The sequence below is a fragment of the Myxocyprinus asiaticus genome, chromosome 21, assembly GCF_019703515.2.
Source record: "Myxocyprinus asiaticus isolate MX2 ecotype Aquarium Trade chromosome 21, UBuf_Myxa_2, whole genome shotgun sequence".
NCBI lineage: Eukaryota > Metazoa > Chordata > Actinopteri > Cypriniformes > Catostomidae > Myxocyprinus > Myxocyprinus asiaticus.
The window spans coordinates 40208778-40223371 of NC_059364.1; positions in this window are offsets into that span (position 1 = coordinate 40208778).

Genomic DNA, 14594 nt, shown 5'->3' on the forward strand with positions numbered 1-14594 from the left:
GGATTACAGCAGGGATTCCATGTTTCCTTAAAACCATAAAGGCTGTCTGCATTAGTTTCCACTGAAGTGCTTCAAACGTAGTTCCCACTGCCTTGAACTCAGTAGAGCTTAAGCATAGTGGACTGATGGGGCTCATTCGTAAGGTATAAATGTGAATTATCTCCTGTCCTGGTCTTCTAATGATTGTGCAGTAATATAAAAAAGGCTGCCATTAAAGAGAGGTGCTGGATAATGTTTTTGTTTTTTTTAACCTAGTTTAACCTGGTTCAAACGCAAGGTAAAAATCAGAGTAGAAGCAGCCTCTAATGAGAGTGCCTGGTGCAGTTTTCGCTCACACTGGGCCTCATTCGTGAAAGTAAATTGGGAGTAATTTGTGCAGAAAATGGAAATTTACTGGATTCACAAACATGTGTATGTTGGTAAAATCCAAAGTATGTTGGTGAAATCCATAGATTTATAAACAGGGTGCGCGTACACACTCATTCACAATTATCATAATTAACGCCCATGAAACCGACATGGGCTGGTTTTCTGAAGCACTAAGTAGAACATTTGTCGTATTACATTACATGCAACTTTAACTTATCTTTCTCGCTTTCTTTCACAGATTATCCTAGACAAAGGGACATTGAATAAATCATATTAAAAATATTTTGATCATTGGAAAGTCATTGTACACTACTTCCAAAGACTAAAAAAAAGTGTTAAAAAATTACTTATAAAAACAATAGGCTGTCTCCGCAGTCTGTGCATGCAATATGAGGCCTAAATTTACATATTGCAGCATGATTACCCTCCCTAATGCTTAGATGGTGGTAGGAAGTGTAATCAAGCTTGAAATCATGATCGCCAAGGACACGGCAGATGTCAAAATGTACAGTGAATAAGGAGTCATATTTTGGTCTGTTCTCACCCAAACCCAATTGGATCGCTTCAGAAGACATGGATTAAACCACTGGAGTCTTATGGATTACTTTTATGCTGCCTTTATGTGCTTTTTGGAGTTTCAAAGTTTTGGTCACCATTCACTTGCATTGTATAGACCTACAGAGGTGAAATATTCTTCTAAAAATCTTTGTGTTCAGCAGAAGAAAGAAAGTCATACACATCTGGGATGACATGAGGGTGAGTAAATGATGAGAGAATTTAAATTTTTGGGTGAACTTCCTTTAAAGTCAACATAAAATCTAAATTGACACTCTTTACGGCATGTTTTTGACCTTAAACTTAATTTAATTTCTTAATAGGAACGCTTTGTTTCCCAAAAACATTTTTTTAAATTTGTAATCTTTAAAGCTACACTATGTAACTTTTGGCCCTCTAGCAGTTGAAGCATAAAACATCCTGGTTACTTTCGTAACCTCCGTTTCCTGATGGAGGGAATGAGAAGTTGTGTCGATGTAGTGACACCAGGGGTCACTCTTGGGAGCCCTAAACACCTCTGCTCCTGGCCAGGGCCCAGGAGGCCGCAACACTCCTGGTGGAGTGGGCTCGTAACCCCGCAGGGGGTGGCACGTCCTGAGCCTGATATGCCATGGCGATGGTGTCAATGACCCAGTGGGTGATCCTCTGTTTGGAGACAGTGCTTCCTTTCCGCTGTCCACCAAAGCAAACAAAGAGCTGCTCGGAGCTTCTAAGGCTCTGCGTGCGATCCAAATAGATGCGTAAAGCTCGCAATAGACACAGCGACGCCAAGGCTGGGTCTGCCTCCTCCTGGGGCAACGCTTGCAAGTTCACCACCTGATCCCTAAAAGCGGTCATGGGAACCTTGGACACATAGCCTGGTTGGGGTCTCAGGATCACGTGAGAGTAACCCAGACCAAACTCCAGGCATGATTCGCTGACAGAGAACACCTGCAGGTCTCCTACCCTTTTGATGGAAGTGAGCGCAGTCAGGAGGGCAGTCTTCACAGAGAGTACCTTAAGCTCAGCTGACTCCAAGGGCTCAAATATAGTTCCCTGTAGACCCCGAAGGACTACAGAGAGGTCCCACGAGGGGATGAGGCATGATCTGGAGGGATTCAACCTCCTAGCGCCTCTCAGGAACCTGATGATCAAGTCATGCTTCCCCAAATTCTTACCATCTACTGCATCGTGATGAGCCAAAATAGCGGCTACATACACCTTCAGGGTGGAGGGGGACAGCTTCCCCTACAGCCTCTCCTGCAGAAAGGTTAGCACTGATCCGACTGTGCATCTCTGGGGGTCTTCACATCGGAAAGAACACCACTTAGCGAAGAGATGCCACTTCAAGGCATACAGGCGCCTCATAGAGGGAGCCCTAGCCTGAGTGATCGTGTCTACCACTGTGGGTGATATGCCACTTAGGTTTTCTGCGTCCTGTCCAGGGGCCAGACGTGGAAATTCCAGAGGTCTGGTCGCGTGTGCGAAATGGTGCCCCGTCCCTGAGAAAGAAGGTCCTTCCTCAGGGGAATTCGCCAGGGGGGCTGTTGCGAGGAGCGTGATATCCGAGAACCATGTCTGGGTGGGCCAGTAAGGTGCTACTAGGACGACCTGCTCCTCATCCTCCCTGACCTTGCACAGGGTCTGTGCAAGTAGGCTCACTGGGGGAAACGCATATTTGCATAGTCCAGGGGGCCAGCTGTGTGCCAGCGCATCTATACCGAGGGGTGCATCGGTCAGGGCGTACCAAAGCGGGCAGTGGGAGGATTCCTGGGAAGCAAACAGGTCTACCTGTGCTCGACCGAATCGACTCCAAATCAGCTGGACCACCTGAGGGTGAAGTCTCCACTCTCCCCTGAGGGTAACCTGATGTGACAGCGTGTCCGCTGCGGTGTTGAGGTCGCCCGGGATGTGAGTGGCTCGTAGCGACTTGAGGCGCTGCTGACTCCAGAGGAGGAGATGGCGGGCGAGTTGTGACATGCAATGGGAGCATAGACCACCTTGGCAGTTGATGTACGCTACCGTCACTGTGTTGTCCGTCCGGACCAACACGTGCTTGCCCTGGATCAACGGCCAAAGCCTCCGCAGGGCGAGCAGAACTGCCAAAAACTCTAGGCAGTTGATATGCCAATGCAGCCGTGGGCCAGTCTAGGAGCCAGCGGCTGTGTGCCTGTTGCATACGGCACCCCAGCCCATCTTGGAGGCATCTGTTGTAACCATGACGTGCCTGGTGACCTGCTCTAGGGGAACACCTGCCCATAGAAATGCAAGGTTGGTCCAAGGGCTGAAGAGGTGGCGACAGATCGGCGTGATAGTCACGAGATGTGTCGTGCGGCACCATGCCCATCTCGGGACTCGAGTCTGAAGCCAGTGCTGAAGCGGTCTCATATGCATCAACCCGAGCGGTGTGGCCGCCGCTAAGGATGCCATATGCCCCAGGAGCCTCTGAAAAAGTTTCAGTGGAACCGCTGTTCTCCGTCTGAATGCCTTCAGACAGTTCAGCACAGACTGTGTGCGTTTGTTCGTGAGGCGTGCTGTCATCGAGACTGAGTCCAACTCCAAACCAATAAAAGAGATGCTCTGAACCGGGAGGAGTTTGCTCTTTTCCCAGTTGACCCGAAGCCCCAGTCAGCTGAGGTGCTGGATCACAAGGTCCCTGTGTGCGCACAGCAACTCTCGAGAGTGAGCTGGGATTAGCCAGTTGTCAAGATAGTTGAGGATGCGGATGCCCACTTCCCTTAGCTGGGCAAGGGCTGCCTCTGTGACCTTTGTGAAGATGCAAGGGGACAAGCACAGGCTGAAGGGGAGGACTTTGTACTGGTACACCTGGCCTTCGAAGGCAAACCGCAGGAAGGGTCTGTGTCGAGGTAAGACTGAGACGTGGAGGTACGCGTCCTTCAGGTCTACCGCCACGAACCAATCTTGATGTCCGACACTCGCTAGAATGCGTTTTTGCATCAGCATCTTGAACGGGAGTCTGCGCAAAGCCCGGTTCAGTTCTCGCAGGTCCAGGATTGGTCGCAACCCACCGCCTTTCTTTGGTACAATGAAGTAAGGGCTGTAGAACCCTTTCTTCATCTTGGCTGGAGGGACAGACTCTATCGTGCCCTTGCGCAGAAGGGTGGCGATCTCCACACGCAGGACTGAAAACTGCAGGAATACTGCATCCAAATTACCACACTTGTACTGCAGTACTGGAAACTGCAGGAATGCTGCGTTCAAATTACTACACTTGTACTGCAGTACTGAAAACTGCAGGAATACTACGTCCAAATGACCACACTTGTACTGCAGTACTGAAAACTGCAGGAATACTGCATTCAAATTACCACACTTGTACTGCAGTACTGGAAATTGTAGGAGTGCTGCGTCCAAATTACTACACTTGTACAGCAGTGAACTGAATTGCATAGCCGAGTCGGATGGTCCGGGTCAGCCATCGCGACGGGTTGGAAAGTGTGAGCCAAGAGCCCAAACTCCGGGTGAGTGGGACCAAGAGAATGATCATGTCGGACGTACCGGCGGGTGGGGCCTCGTGGCTGGGCGGAGCTCGAGGTGCCACATCGAGGGGATTCGAGCCCCGTGGCCATGCTGAGTCCAGGGACATCGAAGCACTTCCCTGGCTCCTGCCGCCCACCATAAGATTGGCCGAGGAGGGGGGAGGAGGAGTCTCATCCCCGTAGTCCACCGGACCCAATCCTGTGTGGGCATGTTTGTGCCACAACTGGGCACACAGGGGCGGGGGGACCGCTACTGGAGTGCCATACCTGCAAAGATGGAACTGTGGACGGTGGTCGTGATGACGGCCGTGCGAACCGGACATGTGACCAGGAAAAAGAAAACCGCTATTTTGTTGAATTTTTGGGTACAGCAGCCTCCTAGACATGCGGCAAAATTAAATGAAAATGAAACAAAAGATTCTCCTCCCGGCCCTCCACTGGCAGATGGAGTGGTCTGCTCACCAGCTCCATAGAAGCGGGTCTCCTTGCCCCTGGGTCGCATGTCTCAGGGGTGCTTTGAAGCCTTCCTCGGGTTCTTGACGGCCGGCCGTGAGACGGGTGGCGTCTGCGTCCTGCGCAGGGCTCCACACCGGGGCCAGGTCACGGGGGCGGGCTGTGGCGGAGCCGGTGCTGTAGTTGCAGGAGGACGCCCTTGGCGACGAACAGACGGAGTGTGGGGTCTTGAGCCATGCCGGGGCAGGATGTGCTGTATGGCCTCCGTCCGCTGCTTCACCACCGACATCTGCTGGGCAAAGTCCTCGACGGTGTCGCCGAATAGGCCAACCTGGCAGATGGGGATGTCAAGGAACTGTGCTTTGTCAGCCTCTAGCATCTCAACCAAGTTGAGCCAAAGGTGGTGCTCCTGGACCACCAGGGTGGACATCGCCTGCCCGAGAGACTGCGCCGTGACCTTCGTCGCCCAGAGAGCGAGGTCGGTCGCCGAGCACAGTTCCTGCATCAATCCCGGGTCAGAACTACCCTTGTGCAGTTATTTTAGCGCCTTGGCTTGGTGTAATTGCAGGAGAGCCATGGCGTGCAGGGCAGAGGCGGCTTGTCCAGTGGCACCGTAGGCCTTAGCCATCAGGGACGATGTAAACCTACAGGCCCTGGATGGGAGTTTTGGGTGCCCGTGCCAGGTGGCAGTGCTCTGCGGGCACAAGTGCACTGCGAGCGCCTTATCCACCTGAAAGACCAGGACCGGGCAATAAAAGGTGCCTCCCACGATCTTGTCAGATCCTCATGCACTTCCAGGAAGAAAGGAACGGGGGCGGGGCATGGCCGTGGGCGGCGCCCCGAGCCCAGGAACTAATTGTTGAGCTGCGAAGGTTCAGGTGAGAGTGGAGGGTTTCTCTCTAGCCTGATGCTTGCGGCAACCCGGGAAAGCATGTCCGTCATTTCCGCGTCAGCCTGGGACTGGGCGACCATTCACGAAGGAGGAAGCCCAGTCGAAGCCTTTGCGTCCGACTGGACGAGCCCGCTATCCGATGCTGCACTCGATAACTCGTCTTCTTCCCGGGCTCCGAACGAGAGGTCGAACTTGCCGATCTCGTCCGAGCGCCCGACCGGGGCAAGCGAGCGTGCTGGGGAATGGGAGGTCCGTGGGGGGATACCCTGTGGAGGTGGTCCCATTGAGGTCCCCAAGTCGCCCCCAGTGCTAACCGACATGGCCTCATACCCGTAGGTAGAAGGACCGAGGCGGGGAGCCTCTGGGGTGGCTTGCTTTCTTATGAATGCAAGCCGTGACCGCAACGTTGCCATGGTCATGTTCTCGCAATGAGGACAAGACCCATCCATGAACGATGTCTCCGCATGGGCAGCGCCCAGACACGTAAGACAGCGATCGTGGCCGTCAGAAGCGGAGAGATAACACACAAACGGAAAGGCATCTTTAAAAAAGACGTTCCGTGTGTGCTGCTCTTTTAGAATGAAAATATACTCTTTTTAGAATATACTCTTTTAGTTGTTTCTGCCGAAGCGACCAGGGGCGTTCTCTGCACTCCACGGGTGCAGAGGAGGAGAAGCCGCTGAAATGCGCCGTAGAATCCAGCAGATGAGGTGAATGAACTTTGCGGATGAATTCAGCTTCAATGAATAGAACTGCTCGGCTCCAAAGAGAAAATCTGAATGAGTGGTTGCATACCAGCTCCTTTCATATCCTTATGTCCGGGGGAGTGGCATGCAAATTCCACTCGCCAATTCTCACTGGCCTTTTTTCAAAAAAAGCAGAGGTGTTTGGGGCTCCCAAGAGTAACCCCTAGTGTCACTACATCGACACAACTTCGAGTGAGTGACAGATAGGGAACTGAAGGTTACTTGCGGAGAAACATTGTTGGTCTTCACCTCCACTATTCTGTGCAGATGAATCTGATGGTTTGAGGAGTAACCATGGTTACAGGTGATCATCTTATCAGAGCAAATGTCACAAACAACAACAAAACTCACCCCCTCCCCTAAAAAAAATTAATAAATAAATAACAAAAGGAAGAGAAAAACAGATATCCGAAAATATGTCTTATGAGCAGGTAAACATATCTTCTTGACTTTGTTTTAAAATAAATAGCGTAACAAAAGCTAGGCAATGATGACATTAGACCTAACGATTGCAAGTCATGTCAGATAAAATTAAACAGTATAAACTATTATAACTTAGGTAGCAGGCAAGTAGACCATGGTAGTAACTAGTTTAGAGATTGGCATTGTTACCAGCATAAAAGTAAAAATGTTTCCATTGTCCTTCCACGAAAACTAAATTGAAAGCACTGCAGTACCACAATCCATAATAAAATGCCAATTTAGAGTGGCTAACACTATCTAATGAACTACTGTGCTAAGAGAGCTTTCTGGCTAACCATCGGTCCAATAAAATATCTTACCTGTCCAGGAAGAAAAAGTCCATCTCTGGGTCGGTTTTTAATCCTTTAGGATCTTGGAAATGTTGCCACCTCTGAAAAGCCAATCCGTTGTTGTTTCGTGTTTTATTATGGGCTCTGTCACTTTCCCTTTTTGCTTGTAGACTCTTCTCGGTTTGAAGATTCTTTATTTTGAAAACGGGTGATTCAAAAGAGGGTTGCCTTTTTTTTGGGGGGGGGGTTAAAAATTAGGGAACTACTTTAATCACAAAAAAAGGGCAAACATTTTTACAGAATACACATATGTAATACTGAGGAAATAATGAAAAAAAAAATAAATACAATTTAATGCGTAGTATTTCCTAAAGCAAAAATGCATGTATCATATATCATGTCCATGTGGAACTGATAGAGTATACAGTACAGTATACTTGCACAAATGTATACGATTCATACATTTATATGAAATAAAATAATTTGTAAATATGGATATATAAAAGTGCTTATGAGATTAATTTACCCAGTTTTTCCATAAAATATGGATCCATACACAAATATATTATACAGTTTATGAGAACATGTACAGTGAGGGCAAGCTGCCCAGCCTTAAATGCCTTGGAGAAACAGTCCAGTCACACAGACACGTGGGCTTGAACCATGCAAACATCTTTTGGATCTGTGAACAAAAACACAAACCCACAATGAGCCTGGTGAGATGAAACAAGCACTCTTGGAATGGAGGCGTGATTTGCTGTTGCAATTAAGTTTTATCATTCTGAAAATTTTCTTTTTATGAGATGAATAGACTTCTGTAGCATAAAAATCTTCATATAAGGAGATACAATGAGATGACTGGAGGGGCTTTGTTGGAACTGCTTCACAGGGAGATGAGAAGAGAGAGAGAAGCGTACCGAGAGACAGACGAAGAGAGATGGAAAGATAGAGAGAGAGCGAAAAAGAGCAGAACACAAGGGATCATCTGAGGAAGAGGGAGAGAGAGTGAGAGAAAAGGATTAGGCTGATAGAAACTTGGCATGACTGTGTCTCTGAAGATGGCTGTCTATGCATATCTCACTGTCTGCATCAAAGACGCAGAAACACAACACATACACATTCTGCCTCCAGCTACAAACACCACCGCAGCCCAATTAAGGCAACGGTGAGGACAACGGCAATCAGCGGAGTACCTCTTCTTTTCATGGTTGGGGGAAGCCATCCTCCATTGGATGAAGCCCTATTCGCTCTCTTGGAAAATGGCCCAAGAAAACTTATTCTGCTTGTTCACAAGCAGAAAAAGAACTTACTGTTATATAAACAATTTCCCCAGGAGACATAACTCTGCCAAAGTAAAACCGCTGGATAAAATATAATTATCAAGAGAGCTAAATTTCATATAACAGTCCTTGTCAATTCATGACAAAGAAGCAAGATCCGCTCCATCCATATCAAGCTGTGTTTCACAACAGCATAAAGACTACACCGTAATTTCCAAGTGAAACATCAAAATTGTGGTGACAAATGCTGCATTGCATGTTGGTTTTTGAGAACTTACAGCACACTGACAGTTTATTAGTTTTACTTGTTATGGCTAGCAAAACCCCAAGGTCAGAAACTTATTCTACGTATGTAGAAAAACGCAGACACGAATGTTTGGCCAACCCATTGCAAACATATAGTCGCCTTGTACATGCTTATCCTGTGTTCTGTGTTCTGCCTGTGTACAAGGTGTGTTCACGTCTCAAGATTCCTATATACTGTTATTTTTCACCCACCTGTTGTACAGTGAGGTTTGTTGAGGCGCACTGCCACCTATTGACGTGCCTCGTAAAAACAGATGTACTTCAAGCTTGAATTGTTTTTATGGTAGGAAAATCCGTACTTTTATTACAGAATTTATGTGCACCTAAGTGGGCATGATTAATTGTGTTAATTTATGAACACATTATTTTTTATATAATTAATCACACTAAATTAATGTGTTAAAGCCCTAGTAATTATCATTCCTTTTTTTTTTTCTCCCCAATTTGGAATGCCCAATTCCCAATGCGCACTAAGTCCTCATGGTGGCGTAGTGACTTGCCTCAATCTGGGTGGCGGAGGATGAATCTCAGTTGCCTACGCGTCTGAGACCGTCAATCCGCACATCTTATCACGTGACTTGTTGAGTGCGTTACCGCGGAGACGTAGCACGTGCAGACACATATTATAGCGACTAGAGGTTACCTCATGTGACTCTACCCTCCCTAGCAACCGGGCCAATTTGGTTGCTTAGGAGACCTTGCTGGAGTCACACAGCACGCCCTGGATTCGAACTCACGACTCCAGGGGTGGTAGTCAGCGACAGTACTCGCTGAGCTACCCAGGCCCCAATTATCATTCCTTTTTGTGCAAACACGCCTTCTTTCTATGTAAATTAGACTAATTTGGACATTCCACAAAACTATTTTCGGAGCGTAATTATCATTGCGCTATTTGCCGCAAATATCCCACTCCTTATTTTCACATGCAACTGAGCTTCATTGCAAATGTTTGCCAGAAGTTTGTAGCTCTTCACTGGTAGTGGTGAACCTGCAACAAACCTTTGGCGACAATGAAGAGTTTGCCGCAAAGCTCATTTGCATATGAAAACAATGAGTGGCAAATTTGAGGCAAGTTCGCCAGAACTCTCGATTTTTAACGGTAAACTGTAAAAGTTTATGTAAAAGTGATGTTTGTGTACATTTCTATCAGTCATGGCAGCAGTATTTCATTTAACAATGATGAAGAATGAATGATGGAATGATTGTTATTACTGGGCATATATCTAGATGCACGGTGTATACAAGCGCATTTTCGCATGTTATAGAGGGGATTCAGGTGTCTGGATCACAGTAGTGTAGAGTGAGCCAGATTGCGGTGGTCTGCAAGATCGGAACTGCAGCGTGCAAATTGCATTCAGCACAGTTTTTGAGGGTGCATTTGTTCCGTTGCCTGATCTGCATAATTCCTTTAGGGCATCAGGCGCTAAACCAGCGCAGGCAGCGTGTGCAAATTAACAGCGCTTTTACCAGGTGCAATTCATTCTTAGTAAATTCATCCCTATGTGTTTTGGGCCTAAGTGTTAAACTTCATCATGTAACTCATTCTGCATCATTGCTTTGGACATTAATGATTCCTTGAAATCATGCTCATTAAGAAGAGGTGTGCTATTACTTTTTTAAGTGTCGGACTGATGATTTTTGCCTGGCAGATGATAAAACGAGTGACAAATTTCTATCCATATCTAGGGACCACAGTATCAGAAACTTGTGGGTGGACTTATTTGACTTGGACCACTAAGCAACCAACTGGCAACCCCCCAGAACACCCTAGAAACCACACAGAACACCCTAGCAACCACACAGAACACCATGGCTACCACCCAGAACTCCCTAGCATCATGGCGGAGTTCTGCACAGGAAAGCACCACACACATTTAGTAGTTGTTCATATTGTAGATTCCCAGAGATCGCAGCTTTTTGCAACTACTATGTGTGATTAGATACCCTCACTGGTAATTTGAGCATTATTTCAGGTCCAAAACACAAGAGGAATTAAACAAAGACAAAGCAGAAGTCAGAAAATACCTGCTGGCCCAAAACTGCCTCTCCATCTGCCTACCTCTTGGACGTATTGCTTGTACAGAGAAACTCCCAGCTACGCTTCATTGGGGATAACCAAGCAAAAGTAATTCTGGCCTACTTTCCCTGCCTGGAGCTCAATGCTGTCAACACTGCAGCAAAAAAAAAAAAAAAAAAAGAGAGTGAGGGGAAAGAAAGAAAGAAAAAATGAAGAATTTCAATTTGCATGATTGCACGAGGATCTTAGGAGATGATTTAGTTGGGAGGGCAATCTGAATCCCGTGGACCGACCACATAATTAGTTCTGTGGGTTGGAAAGTAAGGACCCTCCATCAAAATATTTGGAATAATTTGCTTAATCTTCGTTTAGCATGAGGCTAATACCTGGGCTTGTGCCATGAACATCTGGCCCTTTGACTGTGTCATGTGGAAGGTGCCAAATCTGCTTTGGAAATGTGGAGTTTTAATGGAAACCAGTGACAGTGTGGGGTCTTGCCAAACCTCTGGGACATCTAGGAGCTGCCGTTCTTCTCAAAATAAGCGCATTAGTTAATGCTGCTTCCTGCGCAATCAGGTTTCCTGTGGTCCGCGCCAAAACCAGACTTGCGCCATGGAATACTTGCATGCCGTATGCTCTTACTGACAGGATGAAAAATTATACCTGGACTATGTCAATAAATTCTCAGATCATATATGAACAGTTAGGAAGATTTTGCCCTTTACTGAATGGTCTATGGTCTGAATTATTCCTTTCATCTGTTAGGTTGAAATATAAGCATGAACTTCTGTACTTGTTCTGTACTACATAGGTAAAATTTAATTAAAGGATTGGTTGACCAATAAATTAAAATGCTGTCGTCATTTACTCACCCATATATCAATACAAAACGGTAAGTTGTAATTTTTCCGTGGAACACAAAATAAGACATTTTGAAATTTTTATTAAAGGACAGTTCACTGATGGGGAACAAAAAGGGAACAAAAACAATCATAAAAGTACCATAAAAGTAGTCTACACTATATGACTTGTGCAGCATAAAATAGCTTTGTGTGAGGAACAGAACGCAATTTAAAGGAATGTTCTGGGTTTCAACAAGTAAAGCCCCATTTGTGATTTATGGCATAATGTTGATTACCAATTACAAATCGTATCTAATATTGTTTTTTTATTTTTTTTTTAAAGGCAGATTACTAAGGTGTTTACAATGGAAGTAAATGGAGCCAATCCCTAATGGTTATAATACACATTGTTTAGGAAGATTACACAAATTTTTATTTGTTCCTGGGTAGTAAGTGTTATTTCCTAATTGCTTATGCCTCAGAAGTATAGAAAATGGCTATTATTCCCCACAAACTTTGCTTTTGTGACCAGGACAGTGATATTTTGAAATTGACCTATTTCCAATGAGAAAATGGGCGAATTTGTGTCTTTTCGTTCACATAAAGTCAGAAAAAAACAACATATGAATCCAAATTAACATGTATTTACACTAAAGTAATATTCAAAGCTGTGCTGTTCCATAATGGTAACAAGTACCCGTCTCTTCCCCTGGCTCACACGTTGAACCTCAAAGATACCTTGCTGGACGCCTTGAAGTATGATGAGTATGGCTGGGAGGTCATAGGAGACTTCAAAATGGTGGCATTCCTGATGGGTCTCCAAGGCGGTTTTACCAAGTTTCCCTGCTATCTTTGCCTTTGGGACAGCAGTGACACCAAGGCGCACTACCACAGGCGGGACTGGCCACAGCGGACAGAGTTCTTTGTGGGGAGGAACAACGTCAAGTGGGAGCCACTGGTGGCCTCCTGAAGGTGCTGGTGCCACCACTGCACATCAAATTGGGCCTTATGAAACAATTTGTCAGAGCTCTAGATAAAGAGTTGGCAGCCTTCAACTATCTTCAAGACTTCTTCCCTAAGCTGTCTGAGGCAAAGGTCAAAGCCGGTGTCTTCGTCGGACCACAGATAAAGAAGGATTTTGGATTAATATGTACACAAATTCACTCGTTTTCTCATTGGAAATAGGTAAATTTCAAAATATCACTGTCCTGGTCACAAAAGCAAAGTTTGTGGAGAATAATAGCCATTTTCTATACATTTGAGGCATAAGCAATTAAGAAATAAACTTACTACCCAAGAACAAAAATTGTGTTACATAGTGTTATTATACGTGTTAACATTATTTAAGAGTGCTACAATTGCTTACTAACCTTATCTGTGTAAAGTTATATTCAATATTATAACTTCATTGCCATGAATACTCAAAGCTGGCAAGCGATTTTATGTACAACAAAGATTTTATCACACTAAAATCATTCAAAGTCAATTAAAGGCAAGTCAGTCCACTCGGCGGCCATCTTTGGAACATTGCCGGGCAGCTATTTTTAATAAGTGGCATACAAGTGCAGCTCATATCTGCTTCAAATGGGAAATGACCGAAATCTCCAAAACCATTGGTCAAGATTACGATCAAAGACCATATAAAAACAATTTGCAGTAAAATATGACAACAATGGTATCATACATTGTGCTTCTCTAGCTGAGGTCACACTTAAAAAACTGGTTCAGCTTATGTGCATGCGCATTCTAGAGTTGATTGACAAGCAATCTCTGTATCTTAAAGTTGATTGGCTCTTTTTATTTGAAAGGTGGGACTTCCTTTTCTACAATCGTTGATTGTTGAATTTCTCCCATTAATTTTAATAGAAGTGGTCCGTCTCTGCTAAATAGTCTCCGAATCATGTTAAAAATGTATATTGTTTACGTCTTGTGGCTATACTTTTGAAACAGTGTGTATTTTTATGTTTATGGACCTGCCCCATTTACTTCCATTGTAAGTGCCATAGGCTAGACCCTATTTAGAAGGGCTTCAACCCCCCTAAATTTAATCTCAGCCCCCCTAAAAATCTGTGATTTTGCAATCAGTACACAAATGTGTGATCATCCATTGTGGGCTCATTAAAAAGTGTCAGCACTGCACTAAAGTGTGATACTGCTTTGGTGGCTTTTCCCACCTGTAAACATTTATTAAAGAGCGAGCCAATAGCATTCGAGTGCGGGCTGTGAAGGTGCTGAACGAGACTTTTGAATGAGCAAGGATTAGTGTCTGTTGACCGACTGAAGGACACAAGGTATGCCGTTCGTTTAGTTTGGTAAATTCCATAATCTCGTTTTTAAGGAGAGAAAATGCCTGGATGAATTATGAGTAAAAGTGTCTAATAACATTACAATGACATCAGTATGTAATTTAAATGTATAATTATTCACAAAATGATAGCTATGCTTTGTTGTCATTTGTGGGTAAACGCTTATGATGCTTAAATACTGCTGAAGTCTTTTAGTAGATTTGTATAAACGCAAATTTAAATAAAGTAAAATTCGACTTGTTTCGGTCATAAATGACTCTGTGCTTTATCAATGGTTTAATGACTCAATCAAAACACCAAAAAGACATTAATTTATTACCAACTACTGGCAAAAAGTTTAGATTTATGCAAATTATGCCAAAATGAACAAATACTGAACTGATCTTTTGAACAAATTCAAAAGACTCAAGTCATGAGCTAATGACAGACAGAAACATTATCTAATTCACTTCACTAAATAACGACCAAGCTAAATATGAGATGTATTGTAATAATAGGTTTTTGTGATGTTTGATATAACTTTAATCTATAGAAGTTGCGAAATTGTTGATTCATGTTCTATAATTTGTGTTAATAAATGGAGAACCATAAAGGAAT